General features: G+C 38.2%; 1 non-coding gene across 1 annotated transcript; it reads left to right on the top strand.

The window, feature by feature from the left end:
* The first annotated feature begins 246 nt into the window (after positions 1-246).
* On the top strand, positions 247-318 carry Trnal-cag (transfer RNA leucine (anticodon CAG)). The gene has a single exon. It is a non-coding gene; the product is annotated as a tRNA-Leu (tRNA).
* Positions 319-24,259: the final 23,941 nt, after the last annotated feature.

Raw genomic sequence — 24,259 nt, 5'->3', positions numbered from 1 at the left:
AAGTAAGTACATAATATTGTGTAACAGTATGTATTTTGAGATTGATACGCGAATGAACTTGAAGTTGATCCATCAAGAGGGAGAAGGGAGGACACAAAATAAATAACTGATGCCATAGTACAATAATAACAGATGTTTATTTTCCTTATGACAATCTCTGTGATGTAGGGTAGACACCCTAACCACCATCCGTGTCTGAATGTTTCTTTCTTTCTTTCATCCCTCCCTACCATCAAAACAGTAACGGCCTCCGTGGTCCAGCGGTTGAGCGTTGGGCTCAGGATCCGGAGGCCCCGGGTTCGAATCCCGGTGGAGACATATTATAAAAATCACTTCGTGATTGCTGATGATCACCTGATTGTCCGAAAGTAAGATGATCCGTGCTTCGGAAGGCACGTTAAGCCGTTGGTCCCGGTTACTACTTACTGAGCTCGGTGGCGCAGCGGTTAACGTGCTCGGTCTGCGATTGTTGAAGTTAAGCAACTTTCGCAAAGGCCGGTCATAGGATGGGTGACTACAAAAAAAAAAGAAAAAAAACATCTCGAGCTCCTCCGTGCTTCGGAAGGTACATTAAGCCGTTGGTCCCGGCTGCATTAGCAGTCGTTAATAACCATCAATCCGCACTGGGCCCGCGTGATGGTTTAAGGCCCGATCTCCCTATCCATCTATAGGGAAGGCCCGTGCCCCAGCAGTGGGGACGTTAATGGGCTGATGATGATGATGATGACGTAAGTACGTAGGCGTTACATCAGCCATGGCAGGGGCCTTTCGCGGCTCAGCAATAACCTTGACACCAGGGTTTATGAGGTTGGTATTCCACCTCACAACCCACACGATAAGAAGAAAAGAAGATCGAAGCAGTAGTCCCGGGTACGATTCCGTTACATTAAGTCAGGATGACTTTACAAACTCTAGCACTTACCTTTAACTCCGATCTCGATCTTGGATAATCGAAATCAATATGCTAGTTTCCAACTAGTCAAATCAGTTATTTTTACTAAACGTCAAAACCGAAATTGTTATGGAATTTGTATGAAAAAGCACAATGTGATGTCATAGGAAACCGTGATCAAATGTCGGACTTATTATTATGTTACGAATTTCTTGATTTAAATTCAAAAATAAGTTAAATAGATTAAAAAAAAGTTTTTCGTTTGTTTCAGATCATAATTTATCTTGAACTTCATAATTTATATTTTTCTTACTTACCCACTGTATTAATAATAAGTCTTATTAAAAAGGATGCCTAAATTAAGGATAAATTGTAATACCTATTTAATTGGTTCCCCAAGATACAGGCCTAGCCTAGTTTGGGGACCCCTGTTTAATAAACCATTGTTTTATCTGTATTTTTGTAACTGCACTTGGTTTTAATGTCTTACTATATAATTATTGTCATTGTGTTGTTGTAAGTTTGTGCAATAAAGATTATTATTATTGTATGTCTTTTTCATATCTCGGGCCTATGGAAGCCAGTATTTTTTTTATTTCTCTTTTAAGGCCATTAAAATGAAGGCCTGAGGACGCCCAGTTGGGCGTGAGTCTCGGCTTGCGCGGCTAGAGGATTATATTTAAAAGAATAAATCTACCCTAGTGGGCCGGTAGTGTCCATTGCTGAATGAGGCAGAACTGATTCCAGACTTCAAACAGCTGTTCTTCTTTTACTATGTTTCCCTCACTATAGTTGTTTACTTGTCAATAATACCTGTTGATGCCTGTCAACTACAAAGCTCCTAGAGGATATCAATTTCGCCTGTGTAAACTTACTTAAAGGAAGATCCCATGACAGCACGGATCAAATTAATTGTTTCTTGCTAGGGAAGCAACATAAAACGGTGTATTACCAAGATGCTCATGAAGTATTTTTTTATGTAGTGTAATTGATGTCCCACTGCTGGGCAAAGTTTCCAACACTCCCTCTTCTTGGGCATCGTTCTGCCAGGTGTTCTGGAAGGCGTCTAGCTCGTCCCTCCATCGTCGTCGTGGTCTGCCTCGACGTAGATGACGCAGTATTTGTAAAAAAAAATCCAGGATTTTTCAAAAATGTAGAAACTACAGCCTTTCATAGTCGCCTTCGTCCACGTGATTTAGCTAAACTATGCCAGCAACGCACAAATACTGCATTAATGATGAAGAGTGTATTTGGCATGGCGCCAAAAATATATAATAAAATACCACTAGAAATAAGGTTGTGTAACTTAACTCTATTTAGAAGAAAATTGAATGAGTTGTTAACTAAAAGATGTTATTATACGATAGATGAGTTTTTGAATGATAGATTGTAATGACACTAATATTCCAATTTGTCATGTAAAAGGTCATTAATTTTATTCTGCAATTAATGCTCAATAACTGTTTCCATTTACCTATTGTCGTATTTTTCATGATGCATGTATTATATAGATAATATACTAGGTACTTACTGAAAATTTTGTGCGCCGCAAGGCAAACATGAAGAACTTATAATGTAAACACTGTCATCTGTATTTATATTACTCATGTTTAAGCAAATAAATTATCTTTATCTTTATCTACGTCGACGACCCTGTGGGGGCCAAACAGATGTCATTTTGGCCGACTTTTCCGGATGCATATGGCAGACATGAAATGGCTGAAATGGTGTCAAATGAAAAAGTGCTGGAAAGAGTTGAAGAAAAGAGAACCATATTGAAGACTATAGAGAACCGGAGAGGAAATATGATTGGCTACCTGATACGACACGATTCATTTATAACAAACATTATACAAGGAAAAATTTAAGGGAAGAGAGGAAGGGGTAGACCTAGGATAACATTTATGAAACAAATAAAAGAGAAGGTGCAGGTCTTGTCGTATCGGGAGGTGAAGGTTTTGGCGGGAAGAAGAGAGCCTGAGATGAGTGGTCATCACTGTTTAAGAGCCACGCTCTTGGCGGTGTAGCATTTTCCATGCTACTCTTTTAGGGAAAAATAGCACAGTGGTTTCCCTCTTGCCTTCCGGCCCGCAGTACTCTGTCTGACACAGATAAAGTAATATTAAATCAAACTTGATATTTATATTTAAATATAAAATTTCGTTTCTCGGAAACCTTTATCGGGGACTGTTAGGTGGCGAAGTTGAAAAGTCAATTTCACCGCCGGCGGCCACGGCCAACCATACTTCAATCAAAATAAGTAACATAAAATACCAAGTTTGGTTAAGTTTCGCAAACAAATTGATTTGAGAAACAAACCAGGTAGTCAACATCATCTCTCTAGCGTTTTCTGATTTCAAGGGCTCTTGAAGATTTCGCAAAGACGGCTTGCCTAACATTGAAGATTTGACAGGTCCGGTTTTTTAAAGAAGCAATTGCATGTCTGACCTACCCGCGAAGGGAATAGATGAGATAGTCAAGCGTTATTCCATCTGGGCTGCCATTGCTCCAGGTAGTCAGAAATAACCAAACGCAAATTAAAAGCAAACAACAGTAAACAATGAGGGACTTTGTAGATGGCGTTGTACTGATTTAACGTGATGACCACCTATTTTCGCAATGCTCGGGTAGATACACAATTATTCAAAAATATAATGTAATGGTAGAGGCATATATAAAAAAATAATTGTTGCTTGATATTTTGAAAGAAAGAAAGAAGGAAAGAAAGAAAGAAACGTGTATTATAAAGGAACACCACAGTAACAAACAGAACAAAATAATTAGTAATTTGGATCAGATACGGTAATTATATTGCTTCTTTTTATTTTGATCAGATTAATAATGAGTGTAAGATGTAGTGTGCCGGGGCGTAATAACAAGGGTCATGGTTTATACTTACCTACTCAAAAAAAAAGAAAGATAAAAGACGCATATGTCTGTTATCTATGAAATTAGAAGGTTAAACGAAGGCAACTCTGTACAACGCCATTTGTAGGTTTTTTTTGGGGAACGTAGCCTGGAAAGTCCTTCATTCAGCCGAAGACGAAGATACACAGAGACGAAGGCGGGGGAAACGGGAAGGGGGGAAGAATACAAATTCAGTATTTGGCTTCCTAATATTGGTTTCCAGGCGGTTATTCCCATGCATGTATAAATATAAATATCACAGTTTTGTCTGTCTTTCATTTGCAATAAAGTGCAAGAAAGTGACAAAGCTAGTTTTAGTCCTGTCAAATTAAGTTGGTGATAGACCGAATCGGCACCAATAAAATACTTTATTTGTTTAGTATGACTTACTGTTTTTCAATAAAGTCAATAAAGTATAAAGTAAAAGAGTACGTAACTACTTTCATATTTCTATTATCAGGAGATTCTTTGATGTAAGTATTGCTGTAGGTAATCTACTACAATTGCCTCTTAGAATATCAAAGTTTATTCAATCATATTAATCTGTAGGCACTAATGTCGCAATATCTGTCATATGTTACATAACATAATGTGTGTAAGTATCTATGTACTTATATTAAATATTAGATACTTCTTTCTGAATTGAAAATGTTTCATCGTACTGTATAAAAGGTCTTGGGTTCACTTTCTGTTTTGACAACAGTATCCAGAAGCATTTTATATAAAGCGCAAAGTCTGTTTCAATCGTGAGCATCAGAATGACTGCCCAATGCGACAGATCAGTTTTAAAATATTACTAACATCCAATACCTATTAGCTACTATTGAATACCTTTGTATAGATATTTTCTACCTAATTAATAAATAAGAAAATTTATTTAAAAAATGGCCAGTCATTCTGATGTCTGAATGACCACCCACATTTAGAATCTCCACAAAAAGGCTCCGAAATGTAATTTCGCCTATACACAAATTTAGTACCTATTCAGTACCTACCTAAACAAATATTTTTTTTAGATTTTTAAAACAACAAATAAAAAAATATGAGCAAAAAAAGTTTTAACAAAAATGTGAATTGTTTATTGTTTACAACTCAATTATGCACATAATACAAATTATAAAAAAGGAACAAATGCAATAAAAGATTAATATGTTCCTTTTTATTATAATTTGTATTATGTGCATAATTGAGTTGTAAACAATAAACAATTAACATTTTCTTAAAAACTTTTTTTGCTCATATTTTTTTATTTCTTGTTTTAAAAATCTAAAAAAAATATTTGTTTAGGTAGGTACTGAATAGGTACTAAATTTGTGTATAGGCGAAATTACATTTCGGAGCCTTTTTGTGGAGATTCTAAATGTGGGTGGTCATTCAGACATCAGAATGACTGGCCATTTTTTAAATAAATTTTCTTATTTATTAATTAGGTAGAAAATATCTATACAAAGGTATTAAATAGTAGCTAATAGGTATTGGATGTTAGTAATATTTTAAAACTGATCTGTCACATTGGGCAGTCATTCTGATGCTCACTCAATCAATGAGCTTTCTTTTCTAAATCACTTTTGAGTCCCATTCACCATCATTCATTATCAGCCGCACGACTCCCACTGCTGGGCATAGGCTATAGGCATAGGCGCTTCCCGCATCCAGTGGCGTCTCGCGACCTTCACCAGATCGTCGGTCCACCTTGTAGCGGGCCTACCCACTGAGCGTCGTCCGACACGTGGTCGCCATTGGAGAACCATTCCGCCCCAGCGGCCATCGGTTCTCCTCGCTATGTGTCCTGCCCACTGCCACTTCAGTGTGGCAATTCTCCGAGCTATGTCGGTGACTTTAGTTCTCCTGCTACTTCTGAGTCCCAACTATGCATTATTTACTTTGAAATTACCTACCGAGCAAAGTCTGATAACCTATTTATTTTACTAAGTACAAAATAACAACTAAGGAGCTTTAAGCTGGTTGTAGTACACACACAGAGTTCATATAATCTCGGATGACAAGGAAAGCCTGCAAGCTGGCATCTTATCTCGAGCCGAGTCAAGCCGAACTGTGCCGACCCTGTTGAATTATTCACTTTGAAGCCGATAGCGATGTACTGTAGCCATTGAACCATTATACTATTCATAACAGATTTGCGTCCTAGAATATTCACATAAGAGCTCAGAATCGCTCAATTTCTAAATATTATGAACAGAGAAACTGATTGAATAATATTAACAACACATTTAATTAAAGACGCAAGCAACTTACCTTATGCTTACAAAAAGATTGCACAAAAGAGTTTGCACTTTTCGTAACCGTCTTCAGTTTGAGCAGTTAACCGATTGTACTTGAGAAAAAAAGGCAATAAGTACTTATCATACTCGTATTCTCTATGAACCACAGAACTACGAGTATATAACTATTACTGTATCTATTTATCTACTTCTAAGTCATCATCTCCCTAGACCATCTGAAGATTTGACAGGTCCGGTATTTTACAGAAGCGACTGCTTGTCTGACCTTCCATCCCGCGACGGGAAAAACCAGCCCAATACAGATCACATACCTCCGAAAATGCATTTCTCGGGAATGTGGGTTTCCTCACGATGTTTTCTTCGCCGCTGAGCACGTTATAATCATTTATGATCCAAATATGAATTCGAAAACACATTCGAGTCAAATTTGGGCCTGTGCTGGATTCAAACCTGCGACCTCAAAGTGAGACGCAAGCGTTCTACCAACTGGGCTATCACGGCTTATCTACTTCTATGTAAAACAGAAAATAACTCATCAAGTGGCTTACTAATGATGAATTTCCCTGAATTACAAAACCTACCTGACACGTGTATTTATTTACGATACATTATCCACTAAGCAAAAAGTAAAATACTTAAGTATTCAAAACATTTTTTTTCACAAGGCCCTTGTGAAACCGTAATATAGATTGACAAACAGGATATTAGATTAGTATCAGTCCTCGATGTTATCATTGATTGTTGTGTTTCCTGTATATCTTCCTCATAATGCGTTCTGATTACGTCCAGGGGTGCGGGCTAGACAAACAGAACCTTGGGCGACGGCTGCGCAAGGAACTGTATGCAGCGTGTCCCGTGACGTCACCGACCCTGACCCGCCTGGCTCCGACCTGACCCTACCACAGAACCCTTGCAGATTTTATTTATATCAAATGGGTTTGCTCTTGACACTATTCTGCCTCATAAAGAGGCTAAGAAAGTGCGGAAAACTTAAAAAAGTAATGAAAGTACGACAGGCAAACAGAAAAATGTATGCTCCTAAAATGTATTACAAAAGTTAGGCAGCGCTATAATTTATTAGTACCACCTTACTTACTTTTTTACCACCTTTTTTTTGACGTGACTTATTGTAGATTTGCCGCAGATGGCATTAGCTACTTGGCCGGATTTTTTTACCACCTTTTTGTATTTTATGTGTTCTTGCAAATAAATTGATTTGATTTGATTTTAGTAATCAGAAGAAAACCCACTTTATACTTCAATATCAATTCCTAAGATAGTAGAAGATCAGTGATCAACTATAAATGTTAGGTAAGTACTTAAAATGTTATTGTCAACCTATCATTCATTACATTTAAATATGTTATTATGTTCGAGGGGACATAATCTCTTAAGCGACTTTTATGAAATTCCACAACTCGCGGTGGAGTATGCTTCATACCCCTTCCGTTTGTTTGAGGGGAAGCCCGTGCCCAGCAGTGGGACGCATTTAAGCTGTTTATGTTATGTTATATTTGTAACAAATTGGAAGCTTCGCAAAGAACGCAAGTCTACGTAAGTTTTCGAAAGTATCTCGCAAAATGCTCGGCCGGAAGTGAGTTCCGTAGTAGGGGCGTGTAACGTAGAACAATATAGGTCAAGGATGTCCCAATGCCGGTGTTGCTTAGTGCCAAACAAAGGAAATTCGAAATTTAAATTACAAATCCCTTTGCTATTTAATTTATACTTACTAAGTTTTTTCATTGTCTCGAGAATTATATATTGATTCATCTAAAATGTAACCTATCGATTTAATTATTAGAGTTGTAGCCTTTTATTATGGCACATTAGAGTAATTTGGCTAAGTAATATGAATAGAATTGTCATTGTTGAGATTTTTTTTATTGACGGGATTAATTGTAGATTTGCCGCACAAATTGTATTGTAGATTTGGTCGGACAAAAGTAATTTTTGGGAACAAGTACAGACTTTGTAGCTATTGTGATCGTCTGTTGTGTCTGCACTTGAACTGCCTTGCAGCCGCAAAATTGACGCTTGGATGCAGTTTTATGCGGTTAGCTTAACTGGATCGAAATGTAATCAACCGCGTTACACGTGCCTCAAGCGAGTGTCATAGATTAAACGTTATTATTACGTACCTATAGATAGGACACTCTCCGACACCCACCAGTACCAGTGTATGAAACGAACGCACAACCCATCAATGCATACGTACTCTTATTCGTAAGATACGACAATTATAACATAACAAGCTCGTGACTATACGTATAAGCTTCTTTTCCCCGGCTATACAGGTTGTGAGAAGCTGCAGTAGTTTCAGGCGGATGAGACGTTCGTTATGTAAAAAATGACGATTCAAAGTGTAACTGTGTTACCTACTGAATAAAGGTATTTTTGAATTTGAATTTGAATACTGACTGGGGTAGGCAGAGGTACATCCATCGCAAGAGAACTAAGTACTCACGCCTCACCGAGCTTTTAATTACATCAACGTGAAAGGTGGTGAGCCGTATCACCGTTTATAATGGTCGAGCCAACTGCGTTAGTGTAAACTGCACTTAAGATAAATTAATAACTCATTGTTACTGAGGTTCGAATTGAACCGGTGCTCCTCTGCAGGACCAAAGTGACTTTGTAACACTACAAAGTACACTACGATAATTATCTCAACACAAATTAAATTACGTAGATAACACCTGTATCAAAACTACGTACTTAAGTAAAAATCTTTATTTATTAAAGTACATTATTAAAATTCTTACATGGTAATATTTGTAGAAAAAAAAGAAGAAGAGAGAGAGAGAGAGTTTGCAGAAAGTCACGGTCAAGAGAAAATGACAAAATAGAAAAAAGTTGACAAGTAATTGTTAAATTAACAAATGTTTGATTATGCCTATTTAAAATTACAACGATACGATATACGAGCATATTTATATTCAACCAAGTACAGCTATCAGAAAGAAACCTTTTCCAAGCAATCACGAACAAAGAAAACATCCACACACATACTTAAATATACACACTCATCGAATGTATTTGTTCTTTTTACCCTGTTGATTTCGATCTTTTGCCAATTAAACGCTCGACACTGGGTACGTAAAACAAACAGTTCAATCCAAGGCAAGAGTTAATTGGAAATTTAATTGGAAAATGGTATTGGTTCTTATACGTACTTATGCAAGTAGGCAGTTTTAGGCAGTTACTTATTATAATAAGTATATCTATTGTTTTTCTATTGATGTATAATACCTCAAATATAAAGGTCTGTGGTTAATGGCTAGCATATTTTAGGTAGAATAAAAAGCTAGTAGTTTACAGGTACTAAGGTACCTCAAATACAATATGTAGAAAAAAAATGTGCACAAATAATAAAATAAGTTTATTTCTTTTTGGAATAAGTAGTTAAAATAGCCGTGGTAGTTGGTGGTCGCAGGTTCAAATCTAGCACAGGCCTAAACCAATGATTGTCGAATTTGTTTTCGAATTCATGTTTGGATCATAAATGATTATCACGTGCTCTGTGGTGAAGGAAAACATCGTAAGGACACCCACATTCCCGAGAAATGCATTTTCGGAGGTATGTGATCTGTATTGGGCTGGTTTTCCCTTCGCGGGTTGGAAAGTCAGATAGGCAGTCGCTTCTGTAAAAAAGCGGACCTGTCAAATCTTTAGATTAGGTAAGCGGACCCTGTGAAAAACGGGATAATGCTAGCGAGATGATGTTGAGTTATAATAGCCGTTTATTGATTTTCTTTTTTCTACCACAAGAAAGAAGGGATTAAGTTTATACCTGAAACAGATACTTATAAAAAGCTAATGCCGTCAGGTGCGCTTGTAAGCTTTAAAAAAGAGTACTCGAGGCAAAATCCGTTGTACCTAGAGTGTACCTCGGCTTTGTACACGACCCTCCTTTTAGATATATCACTACATAGTATAAAACAAAGTAGTTTTTTCTATCCTTATAGCCCTATGTACGCGTAAATCTTTAAAACTACGCAACGGATTTTGATGCGGTTTATTTTAATAGATAGAGTGATTCAAGAGGAAGGTTTTTATGTATAATAACATCATTAAATAGTGGAGAAATACTATTATTTTTGAGGATTTAAATGTGATGCCGTAAATAATGTAATTTTTCCTCAGCATTGCACCCGAGCGAAGCCAGGGCGGGTCGCTAGTAATTCAATCAATAGTCAATTCTTCAGGTTAGGTAAGCGGACCTTGTGAAAAAAGGGATGAATAGTTATTATTAGCATTGTTACTAATATAATTAAAATACCTACCTACCTACCTACCTCAATACCTAACCTCACCCCCACCTGTACCTCAGTACCTATTTTAATAGAATATAATAGGATATCATTATATATAATATTATGTGAATGACATTATTAAATATTATTGATGTTGTAATAACTGTGTGTGAAGTGAAACGTGGAATATGACACAGAGAGACAGAGAGAGGTTGGAAGCGTTTGAGATGTGGTGTTGGCGAAGGATGGAGGGCAGCTGGACTGAAATGGTGTCAGATGACAAAGTGCTGGAAAGAGTTGAAGAAAGGAGAACCATATTGAAGACTATAGAGAACCGGAGAGGAAATATGATTGGCCACTTGATACGACATGATTCATTTATAACAAACATTATACAAGGAAAAATTGAAGGGAAGAGAGGAAGGGGTACCTAGGAGAACATTTATGAAACAAATAATAGAGAAGGTGCAGGTCGTGTCGTATCGGGAGGTGAAGGTTTTGGTGGGAAGAAGAGAGGAATGGTGATTACTCCACCGACAAGAGCGCAGCTCTTAAATAGAGAGAGAGAATAACTGTGTAATAATTTTGTATGTTAATGTTTTTATTTCTAGATTAAGAATGGAAATAATTTTATTGTATTTAAACATTGTCACTTTGATATTCTACCTGTAGACAATGTTCTTGCAGGCTTAATTGAAATAAATTGAATTTAATTTTAGACGCGCTGTTATAATTAATTTTGCAAACAAGGACGACGACTATGGTTACTAATTCCTACGGGGAATTGGGTATCCTTAATCTTAGACGAGTTTAATAAAGTTACCTAATAATAAAATATATAATGATTATATTGCATTATTATTTACTTAAGTATACCTGTATTGTACCGTCCCCGACTCCAATATGTAGCAAGTTCATTCACCCTAAGGTTGCTTGGATAAAGGCCGCTGTTTGTACTTCTCTTGTCACATTTGTAATTGATTTAGTGTTGTGTTTATGTGTGCAGTAAAGCGTTTTTGTATTGTATTGTAATATATGGCTATATGTACGTGATGTGCTGACACTATATTTTAGGTAAGTACTTACCTCTAAATACATTCTTACATATGAATCTCACAGCTTACGAATATTCATTTCCACCTGTATAAGCAGAAACAATGGATTTCTATTTGTTTCCATCTCGACATACTTATATCAACAAATACTTACTACTACTACAGTACACAACTACTCATACTTGTTTATTTTTAGTACTTCTCAAGCTCAAAAATATTTTTATTCAATTTGTAACATCGCACTTTCAATGGTCATTTAATTTAAACATAAATATTTTTTGTTGTTTGTCTCTTCCGCCTAAAACTACCGCAGTTTCTCAACCTGTATAACTGGGGGAAAGTAGCTGCAAAAAATATATAGCGGTCGCCGATGAAATCGCCGAGACGATGTAGGTTATTATTGTGGTAGGTAAGTACTTATAGGGAATTTTGTATCGAGTGATTTATGTGGTACGTAGTATGAACTATTTACTATCCTGTGAAAACGGGTTCCGAAGTTTACTAATTATGAAGCAACAATAATAGACACTTGGATACTTAATAAGACACGACATTTTTTTTTTAATCATTATGGAAGGGAAGATACAAGGAAAGAGAGGAAGGGGTTTTCCCTTCCTCTCTTTAATAATATGCTCTTCTTGGTTTTCCAAGAAGAGCATATATATAATTAAATAAGACTAACGTCGTGTCTTATAAAGAAGTCAAAGATCTGAGAGAGTTTTGATAGACAAGAATGGAGAACGCAACACCGATAAGAGCATGGCTTTTAAATTAGTAATGACGAATTCTTTCTTTTTTTTTTATCTTTATTTTAGAGGTTTTTCTAAATAGAATATGTCACCCTCATAGGTGCTCACAAATATGTATACTAACTTATACAAATGAAATTAAATATAACATTTAAGATTATTCTCTACGGCTCAAAGCGACATCAACCAATTTATATGAGCTAGTTAGTCCTCGCCTCGGCCGATAACGGGCAGGCGAGAAGACTATTACAGATACCTACTTCGTAAGAAGTAGGCTGAGCTGTAGGCCATCTACGGGGTCCACAGGTGGCGGAGAATGGAACGGCCATCAGAGATGATGGTTAGTAGCGAATATAAAAATAAGCACTCTCCGACCAAAGGGCAGCAGCGGTATCAGTACTGGTTGGAGGCCGAAGAAATGTATTCTGGCCTACAGTTCTACCTAGAGCCCTAGCTCTAGGTAGAATATCACCGATTGAGAAATTGGTCGGTGTACTGCGGAATGGAAGGCGATTGGGGCAACCACTGTTTGGATTGGGGCAATCTATGGAGTATTGAAGGCGATTACTCCACCGACAAAATAAAGAATAAAGAGAGAGACTTCGTAAGTATAGTTAATCAAATTGAAAAAATTTAATCTTTCAGCCTCGTTTCTCACACACTCCATGACGAAATCTTCCTAAGTAAAAAAAAAACGAATGAATACTGAAATCGAGTTTACTATTCGTAATTAGCCGGTATTAGTATCGGAAATAGAACGTAAATAGAAAAAGTCCGGTAATCACTCAGTTACGTGAGTTGGCTACCGACGTGTGAGGGCTGTGGAATAATACCTTTACCTTAGAGAAATAGAGGTCTTCAGCTAATTAAGCTTTTCAATTTACGGAGATGTGGATAGAATCTTAGGCCGCGCTCAGGTTAGTCGGAGTCCTTTGGATGATGAGTCGAGTGAACATCTAAGAATACATCTCAGAATCTAAGAATACGGGTGCTAGATTCGAATTATGGCATTGAGAGCGACCCCCGAACGGCGACTCTTGCTACGGCGAGTCTCTTTACGGCGAGTGGTATAATATTCCCTCTACGACGAGCGAGTTTTGATGTTATAGTAGGTACAGTTATGGTAAAAACTGTTTTGCTGTTCGTTGTTTCAATATATCTTTTTTTTTACTTATTGTAGATTTGCCGGAGGTGGCATTAACTACTTGGCCGGATAAATGGGGAGCGCTGAAGGCTCTCGCCCGGGACGACGTTTAAGACAATAGGCCTGAGGGTGCCCAGTTGGACGCGAACCTCGGCTCAGGGCGTCGTCTGAGAGGAAAAATATTTGAAAGAATTAATCGACCCTAGTGAGTTGATAGCGATAAGTGCTGATTGAGAGAAATCGTCGACCACGTCGGCGGGATCGGTATCGGGGGATACCGACCCCGCCTGGTATCTGAAGTGTTTGGTGTCGCGAGCTGATTGGCCGCCTCAATGGCTAGAGTAATCGTATATTACGTCCTTCGGACGTCGATATTTTTCAGTACCGTCCCTAAGCGGGATGTATTCGGAAGCCGCAACTACCAGGGGATTTGGGTGGTGCGGGAATACCAGGGGATTTAGGTGATGCGGAGTATATAAGTAGTACAGTGTAAATAATAATAATAAGGGGCCTCTACGTGTTGGCTTCGGCCCCACGCACGGTCCCCCAAGTCCGGGACTCCATAGTCCCGAGATATGGAAACGACATACAAATAATAAAAAAAGTTTATTGTGTTTATTGTTTAGTGTTAGACCTATTCTTTTTATTTGTGCCTGGGTTTAAAGAGACAAATACTTACAATTAATTTGCAGACCACAATCGTTCTCGTTTCTCAAATATTATGTATACGTAACGCATGTAGAGAAAAGTGCAAGTATTTGTGTCAAATAACCTTACCTTCTGTGTACACAGGGACTTTCTTTAAGCAGTCCTCTTTGATCTGGGGCGCTCAATGAATGCGGAAGGGGTTCTCAGACGTTCAAAGACGTGAAACGTTTGTGACAGAGATATTTAGCCGGATTCTTAAAGAAACCTGCATGTAAACATATTTTTTTTGACATGACTTGTGGGCCTGCTTATTCCGGTAGGTATAACGGGGCGTTATATCAGTCTCACGCACGGGCAGATACCTTAAGGTTTTCTGATAGCATACGATTGATATCTTTTTAATAATTACTGCAACATTGGCCCCGATTCCTGCCGACACCATCTAATTTTATTTATCCGTCGAAAAGGAAAGGGACGGATAATTGACATCTGTTAATTTTAAAATCAATGAGTAACCCAGACATCAAACAGGTATCTCGCTGGTATGCAAACCGTTAGACGTGTGCTGTCAACCCGGATTATTGCCCGGATTAGTGCCTAAAATTGACGCTTGTTCCATAAATGTTATGCCTATCGATTACCCGTCCCTTTCCTTTTCGGCGGATAAGAAAATGACAGGTATACTTAAAATAAAATTAGATGGTGTCTACAGGAATTAGCACTTTATAATATTTAAACTGGACGTGATATCCTTGCTATTTAACAGCGCGAGTTTACCTACCTTAGTAACTTGCTAAGTGAGGCACTCTCCAATCGATGTTCCCCAAACACACGATAGATGGCGTTGTTCACTTTTGACGTGATAATTACCTAATTTCTCATTGCTGGGGTACATGATTATTCAAAAATGTAATGTAATGAGGAGCTTGGTGGCGCAGCGGTTAACGCGCTCGGTCTGCGATTGTTGAAGTAAAGCAACTTTCATAAAAAAAAAGTTTTCATCTCGAGCTCCTCCGTGCTTCGGAAGGCACGTTAAGCCGTTGGTCCCGGCTGCATTAGCAGTCGTTAATAACCATCAATCCGCACTGGGCCCGCGTGATGGTTTAAGGCCCGATCTCCCTATCCATCCATAGGGGAGGCCCGTGCCCCAGCAGTGGGGACGTTAATGGGCTGGTGATGATGATGATAAATGTAATGGCAGAAGCATATATATAACTTATTGCTTCTCTTTATTTTGATTAGAATAATAATGGGTGGAAGTTGTAACTATACCTTGGTGTTGTCATCATTTAGACCAAAAAACAAAGATAAAAGATGCATAATGTCTGTTATCCATGAAACTAGAAGTTTAAAGAAGAAAAAACTTAACAAAGCCATCTATCGTGTTTTTGGGGAACGCCGATTAGATAGTCCCTTATTGAGGAAAAACTGCACTTGTTGAGATTGACCCAGGTGTTAGTACCAAATACAATACAAATATACTTTATTGCACCAAAATAAAAGAGAAACGTTACAAAACGGAATTTTACCGGGTAAATAGCAAATGTTAATTGGTGCTGTTATTGTTAGTTGGTGCTAAACCTAGCTCTATAACCGATGCCGAGCCGAGGTTTATTCGCCCCAGCGGAGGGTACGCAGACCGCATTTCCTAACGTTAAAAAAAGGTTTATTGACTCGTAAAAGTATTTTCAGTCCTCGGTTACATTATATAAATAAAAGTAAGTAAGCACACCATTAACCTCGATATAAACAGAGTGGTACCGGGAGCTTTCCGGGAGTCGGGAAGCGGAAGTTTGTAGGAACTAAAAGGTAATGTAAGGCTAACCTAATAGGTACTTCTGGCACACACCGGACACTCCATAGAAAAAAAATATTCTTAACGTGTGCCGCCTGAGAGCGTGAGTGTGAGCGAGACACAGTCCCCGCGCTCTCTCCCTTCCTATAGCTTTTTTTGACGTGACTTATTTGTAGATTCGCCGCAGTCGGCATTAACTACTTGGCCGGACAAATGGGGAGCGCTGAAGGCTCTCACCTGGTACAACGTTTAAGACAACAAGCCTGAGGGTGTCCAGTTGGGCGCGAACTTCAGGGCGTCGTCTGAGATGAAAAATATTTGAAAGAATTAATCGACCCGCGATAAGCGCTGATTGAGGGAAATCGTCGACCACGCCGGCGGGGTCGGTATCGGGATCCTGAAGTGTTTGGTGTCGCGAGCTGATTGGCTGCCTCTATGGCTAGAGTAATCGGGTTGTCGGGGTCGTAATATTACGTCCTTTCTCTTCCTATAGCGGCTTACGGTGATTTAAGACTAAAGCACACCACGGACACTTCATAACAACCTCGTTTTACACAGACACTACACATTGACATTATCAACATGTGCAACTGTGTATGTGAGGTCTGAGTGCTGCCAATTGCAATACCTAATTTAACCGTTATTACTTACCTAGGTGGGTAGTTCTACTACTAATATTTATTTATTTATTTACCATAAACGTTCTATAAGTAGCATTATTCCTTATTCTATGACTAAAGTAAGACAAAGAGGGGGTGAGCTCGGCGCCTGATACAATTTGATGCGGGCGGAGAGTTACCATTCTAGTCATAGTTATGTATCATCATCATCATCAGCCCATTAACGTCCCCACTGCTGGGGCACGGGCCTTCCCTATGGATGGATAGGGAGATCGGGCCTTAAACCATCACGCGGGCCCAGTGCGGATTGATGTAATAACCTGCTAATGCAGCCGGGACGAATGGCTTAACGTGCCTTCCGAAGAACAGAGGAGCTCACCCATCCTATGACCGTCCTTTGCGAAAGTTGCTTAACTTCAACAATCGCAGACCGAGCGCGTTTACCGCTGCGCCACCGAGCTCCTCAGTTATATATATATATATATATATAGTATATTATTATAGTACATATTATTCTTTATTCTATGCTCCTGGCGTGGGTTTAGAGCAGTATTTTCTATTTCCGATCTAAAACTTACAAAGTTAAGATAAAGAAAAAAGTTATGAGGCTAAGTTCTACGATAAGATAAAATGAGCTTTATAAAGTTTAACAAGGTAATTTGCATCGAACAGAAATGGTTGTTAGGCAGAAGTTGTAGGTAGGGTATGAGTACCTGTAATACATCTAATGCTACTTCAAATTTTCTTCAGTATAATGTAAGTGGGTACATTATTATACTGGGAATAAAAACGAACCCACCTATTTGTATTTGCGATTGATATTTATCTATGAAACATGTTATTTATTTATTTAAGTGGACTTCATGATTTGTGTCCGGTTAATGGCGAAAGGCTCGCCCCCTAATACATAGGGGAGCTAGTGAGAAGTATTGTGTACTATACACACCTCTGCCTACCTCTTAGGCTACCTCTTGATCAAAGGGATGAACACAATAAAGACTTCTACACAGAAGAGATGCGGAGGAGGAGAATGAATTGTGAACGTGTGCGACCAACTCGAATATTACAAAATATTAACAGGGCCGTAACGCCCCCGGTGCCGCCTTTATGTGCAACGAGGTTTAGACGTATTATTTAGCTTCTGCTTACCTAACCTCAAGATTTCACAGGTCCGGTTTTTTGTAGAAGTGACTGCCTGTCTAACCATCGAACCCGCGAAGGCAAAACCAGCACAATACAGTTTAAGTCACATACCTCCGAATATGCATTTCTCGGTAATGTGGGTTTCCTCACGATGTTTTCCTTCACCGCTGAGCACATGTTAATCATTTATGATCCAAATATGAACTCGAGAACAAATACGACAATCATTGGTTTACGCCTGTGCTGGTTTCGAACCTGCGACCTCAAAGTCAGAGGCAAGAGTGCTACCAACTGGGCTACCACGGCTCCAAATAATATACCTATATACTTAAATGTTAAAAAGTCACGTGTAGGGTCTCAAGGGTAAACCTACAGACGTAAGAGACGGGAGTCAAAGTCCCAAAAATAATTCGTAAGTTTAAAACAATTGAAGATATCCTTAGAAAAGGCTCATCTATTCTCATCTACTCTGAACCGGCGTGCGTCTATGAAGTGATTGATGAATGTGGAGGAAGCAAGAGAAGTGTGTCAGGATTGAAGCAAATGGAATTCCATAGACTCTGCTTACCCTGGTGGGAAATAGGTGTGAGTTTATGTATGTATGTTTAAAACAATGGGTAAAATATGCTAGTGGCTTAGGTTGCGGACTGCAATTTAGGTAGGAATTTTGTGTCTGTAGGTTTTATATCAATTATTTTATTGCACACAAATAGAACATACAACGATTAAATTTTTGTTGAATACAATGTATAAATCTAAATTCTGAACTCCAGATGGGTCAAGTTGATAACCTCCTTTTATTGAAGTCGGTTAAAAATAATAAAGGAACATCACCGCTGTGCTAAAGACAGTGTACGACGTCCGGCGGTTTTAAATTGCACCTTATTGATTTTCGCTAATGAAGTTTCACAGCAACACGTTTTTAATTATTTGAAGTAAGTAAGTGCTTACTTTCAATCTAGTCTGTAGGTTTATTTTATCCAAGATTTGAAATTGAAAAGCTTCCCTGGGGATAAAAAAATCGCTTTAGAATTTAGAATAAGAAGAAAGAACGTTTTGGGTCAGTTTTTACTTATTTATTGAAAATTGCTTCGTAAAAGCTTCTAGGAAAGTCGTATTTTTGGTATTGAAAACAGGTTAGGGTTGACTACGAATTTGCCTTATGACGTAGAATCTTTACTCTCATATAATATTATTCTTCAATAATGTTACGTAGGTACAGAACGGTGCGTATACCTACTCCTTCACCCCGCACGAATTTGCTTCGTGCGCTGATCTCACCCCCTCTGAGTTTTATTTAGGATGGTATTAATAAACTAATCTCAGCTTCGAGACTGCCCTCAAGATCATGTAAATGTGACTGAGTGACAGAAATGAGTTCTCATATAAAACAGAGACTTGAGCATGGTCTTGAGGGCAGTCTCAGCTGAGATTTGTTTATTAATACCGCCCCGAGTCTAAAATGGCCGTACGTCACTACGGAGTAAGAGGGACAACGCGAGGATTATCTATCTCGCTCGCACTGACGCGTTAGGCGGCTCAAGTTAAGAATGAGATTTTTGTATGAGTGTCCGGGGTGTGCGTGCTCAAGTGACGATATGGCCTAAGATGGCGCACGCTTAGTACACACTACACTTAATAAACGCCTGAATTTTGCCACTAAATCCTGAAGCTATCCTAGCTTCATAGCTAGAATTAATTTACTTACTTATTGAAAAATAGGACAAGGTGGACCGACGATCTGGTGAAGGTCGCGGGAAGCCGCTGGATGCGGGCAGCGCAGGACCGATCGTCGTGGAGATCCTTGGGGGAGGCCTATGCCCAGCAGTGGGCGTCGTACGGCTGATGATGATGATGAAAAATAGGTACTTTAAAGATAAAGTTAAGGGAAATAAATAAAAACAAAAAATAAACGGAGTCTTATTTCTGTAAATCTATAACAAACAAGTTACAGGGGCTTCCCTAAAAAAAGTATGTAAAAAAAAGTAAAAAAAAAGAAGTAGGAAAAGTAGTGGGATAATTACTTACTCAGATAAATGGGTTTGTTTTCGCAGACAAAAAAAAACACTTCGTTAACATTATGTAAGAAGAAGTGTATTGCTTCAATATATCTAAGAATAAAATTAAGTACCAACCTACATGATACATATTATATGATTATAAATGTAATATCATAAATTGTGGATATGTATGACGAAGTTTTCGCCCAACATTTATAAGAACATTAAATTCTTATAATAAAAGCTTGGAGGTCGTGACCCGAAGGTTATACGTTTTATTGGGCGCAGTATATCTCGTAAGACAGCCGCGGCCACGAATATTATATGTTTTATAGGATGTAAGTAAACGAGTTATAACTAAGTACCAATAAGACCGTCTACTGTTTCGTACTGTACAGTCATGATCTATCATGTACCCACTTTAGAACCAATTCACACTATCATATTTGACATTTAATGAGATTTACGGTTTAATTTGACAAAAAGTTAATGTGACATGGTTTCAAAGTGTACTTATACATATTAGTACTCGTGCTCATACTGCAATATTAATAATATTGCGCATTATAAATAAATAAATGACAATGACAGCCTCCGTGGTCTAGTGGTTAGAGCGTTAGGCTCACAATCTGGAGGTCCGGGTTCAATTCCCGATGGGGACATTGTCGAAATCACTTTGTGAGACTGTCCTTTGTTTGGTAAGGACTTTTCAAGCTTGAATCACCTGATTGTCCGAAAAAGTAAGATGATTCCGTGCTTCGGAGGGCACGTTAAGCCGTTGGTCCCGGCTATTAGCCGTAAAAACACCTCCACCAACCCGCAGTGGAGCAGCGTGGTGGAGTATGCTCCATACCCCCTCCGGTTGATTGAGGGGAGGCCTGTGCCCAGCAGTGGGACGTATATAGGCAGTTTATGTTATGTAAATAAATAAATGAGCGTGTGTTTACATAGGCATTTGGTAGCCAAGAAGTTCAACCGAATTAAGTATTTGATAATTGGATTCAATTTGCTCCGCTCACACTTAAACACCCGTTCACCGCTCGATTATTTTTTATTGGTAAGGGATTATCTTTAAGAACAACGGAAAAGCACTTTCGAAGAGGGTGGTGGAGTGCTGCGTTTTCGAGAATAAAGGTCTCCACAGACGTAGGGTGTAAGTACTTCGGTCGTGGAGTGGTTTTTAAGAAAACGCGCGTCGACGCGGCAAACATCTGTGAGAATAATATGCATATATTATTATATAATTCCAACATTATAAAATATCTGTAAGTAGTTTAAAACGTCCCCGGTGCCGCCTGTGTGCCACTTCTTTATTTATTTCTCCTTTTTTTTTACAAAATGCCGTATGTATCGAAAAACAAAATCGTGTTAGTGACATCATACCGAATACTGAGGGGGATGATTCAGCCCATGATACTGAGTTGATAACAAGAAATCCCTCTGAAAATGCATGATTTTTTGTGTTTTATTTTTAATTATTTTCGGTTCCATACTTCTACGACGGAAAATTCCGCTTGATATCAACTTAGAATCATGATCGGAATCACCTGTCAAAGATTTTGTTACGATGTCACTAACACTCTGTATAACCATCGTGAATAGTTTGGATGTTCAGTAGTAAGTAATAATTCATATATTCATATATAATATAAAAAGAGAAGCCGAGAATAAACCAGGATTAAAAACAATAAAACACACGTGGACATAAATAAATATAGCGATAAATCATATCATAGCATCACGCCTGAATCCCCGAAGGGGTAGGCAGAGTAGGTACACCTCTGCCAGCTATGTTTCACCCACACTGAGTCAGCTATGTTTAAGTTCCATATTCTGGAATCCACGTGATGTCAATTATCCGAGAATGAATTCAAACCTACAAAGTCAAATTCAGTGGTTTAGAGCCCGGGCCGGGAGTTGAACACGTGATAACGTGTTGGAACGAAGCTGCCTGAAAAGCGAATTTCGGTGGCACGCTGCGTGATTTTACTAAACTGAAATTTGGCCAAGGAAAATCAAAACCATCTGCAACGTTTCAGCTAAAAATATAATCAACATTTACTTAACGAAGAAATATATACAAGTAGGTATATAGAACTTCCCCGAGACCTCCCCCAAGTGTCTAGTGAGATAATTGATGACGAGAACCAGAGACAGCCTTCTCATCGATTGAAACTGGCACAAGGCAATCATTTCTAGGCGAAAGACAATCTTGGTAAGGCATGAATCGTAAGAGAATTTGCAAGTATTATTGATTTTCTTTCAAATACAAATATTATATATTGCATCAAAATAAAAGAAATAGTTTCTTCCTAAATGCCTACGATATTACATGAAACCATTGATGACTTCTACTCGTACATCTCATTATGCATAACGAACTCTTCTTGGTCTTCCTCTTCATCTTTCCTTCTATCTTCCCTTTTATAATGATTTTTATAAAATCGTCATGTCTTATTAAAATTACCTACAAAGAATTGGCCTTTGATAAATAAAAATGGAGAATAATACACCGACAAGAGCGTGGCTCTTATATTAATGATGATGATGCGGATAGAACGGGGAAAGTGGGATAAATAGGCACGGGCGTGAGATTTTGTGTGACATAACAAACAAAATTGGCGTGCAATTAATTAGGTTTAATCGCAATGAGTCGTACGTAGAGGCTAAACTACAACATCGCGAATGAGTATTGGTGAACAGTAGCAGGCTTATTGGCCTTGTATCGATCTTCTAATATGCGTAGGTACTTCACGATTTGATACCATTCACGTCTGTAGCAGAGTGCAAACTCTGCACATACTGGCCTCTTTTTTACCGCCAATCATTTTAAATTTCGAAATTCTCATTCCATTCCATAATTCCTTTTATTCTGTTCTGACGTTCTGACGGATTATATCCGCGACCTTGATAAGAGTAACATCTATATTGCTTACTGTGGCTGTGTCCACTATCTTTAACTGTGATCTACGCGTGTCCATTGCAAATTATTTTCTTTATATTGTATTCTATATATTATCGTTCAACTGTGATTTTAATAAAATAAATTAAAAAAAATACCTTTTAGAGTAAATCTTAAAACTAAATTGCTGGGGTCTCCTTTTAAGCAAAGTATGCCTGTGCCCGGAGACTTCGCTCTCCTATAACACTTTAAGTTCCATGAAGTGCCAATTAATAAACTGTTTACTGTTCGACTTCTGTTTTCATTTGTGTACTACACTCTGCCGGCACGTGGGGACTCCGGGCCTCCACCTCCACCCGTCCCGTGCCGCCTTTCAATCTGAAATCAATCAGGCGTGCATTTAACCCGTATATTGCGGATAGATTGCATATTCTCAAAATCAGCACGAATCGAATCGTGTATTCGTTCCTTATAAGAACAGCTAAAGAATGGAATGACCTGCAGTCTGTGTTTCCTGCACAGTACAATCTTGGAACCTCTAAAACTAGAGTTAATAGGCATTTACTAAGCAAGCGAAGCAGGTACCATGACTACATCCTCACTTAAGTACCATTAGGTGAGATTGTGGTCAAACGTAGGCCTATTTTATAATAATAGTAAAATAAAAAGAGACAAGTTCCCGCGTTTCTTCCTGCTTGTTCCGCTTTTCCGGTCTATAAAGATATTCATTTTTACCCGACTGCTGCGAAGCAAAATGGAGGGTTATGTGTTTGACCGCTACGTATGTACGTATGCATGTGTGTTTGCACTTGTGTTCCAACCTATCTTCTAAACCACCTGTCAGAATGTAACAAATGAGGTATCACAAGAAGCGTCTTGATTGTCAGGTGGTTATAGGCTATGTGATGTTGCGCTTAGTTCAAAGTTGCGCCCTCTAGAGGACTTATGTCCTTCATAACTCGCTCACTCAATTTTTGAAAAAAAAAAAAAATATATATACTATTGGTAGTGTGTTGGGTTTCAAATACTTATGTACATATTACTAACTTTTACTTGCGGGTTTTCTTGTATTTACTCGATAATTATATTGAATTGATAACGTGACTGCTCAGACTGCTCAGACTCTTGTGTTTTATCCGTAAGTAATCGGGTTTTATCTTCAAATCTTGCGTAAAACACGTGAAAGCGACAAATACTTAAGACCCCAAAATAATATAAATAAAAATATAAGTTAAAAAATTAAAACCCGATTACTTACGGATAAAACACGCTCTAAAAAGTTTTATATTTTTAGAGCGTATTTTTTTCATAGTCAGGTTTTAGTTTTTAAACTTAATCTTTTATTAATTCAGTGGAGAAGAACTAGTTTTAATCAAACCAGTTTCACGCAGTTTTAACTAGGATGACGTAGATTAATGGCTGCAGGCTGATGTAATTACCAGCTAGCTTCTAGGCAAATATACTCATTAGCCTCAATTGCAGATTAGTTACACCAAACTTTGTTACGCTCACCCTTAGACAATCTGCATATAAAAATGGCGTCTCACTTTGATGGTGTAGAATTATAGATTTCGATCCCGGAACCTCGGGATTCGACATCCCGGGAATTTTCAGTATTTTTATGCATATTTTGATGTAGCATTATAAATCAAATTAAATAATAAGAGAAATACTAAGTACTTAAACAGAGTAATAAGAACTGATGGTTTGGTTGCAACAATAGAAATTGAGAGAAAGAAAAATGGAAAAGGCTGATATTAAAACGCTGCAAAATCCGATTTGTCTCGGTCGCGGCTACCGTCGGGAACTGCTTGCCGTCGCGAGATTTGATTTGATTTGATAAAAACAAGCCTACGCCGCCCGTGCATTTTTATGGAAAACTGCTATCTAAAATACATAGGTACTTAC

This window comes from Pectinophora gossypiella, chromosome 6 (genome assembly GCF_024362695.1).
Source record: "Pectinophora gossypiella chromosome 6, ilPecGoss1.1, whole genome shotgun sequence".
In the NCBI taxonomy this organism is placed as follows: Eukaryota; Metazoa; Arthropoda; class Insecta; order Lepidoptera; family Gelechiidae; genus Pectinophora; species Pectinophora gossypiella.
The sequence above is the reverse complement of the archived record's forward strand: the minus strand, read 5'-3'. Positions and strand labels throughout refer to the sequence as shown.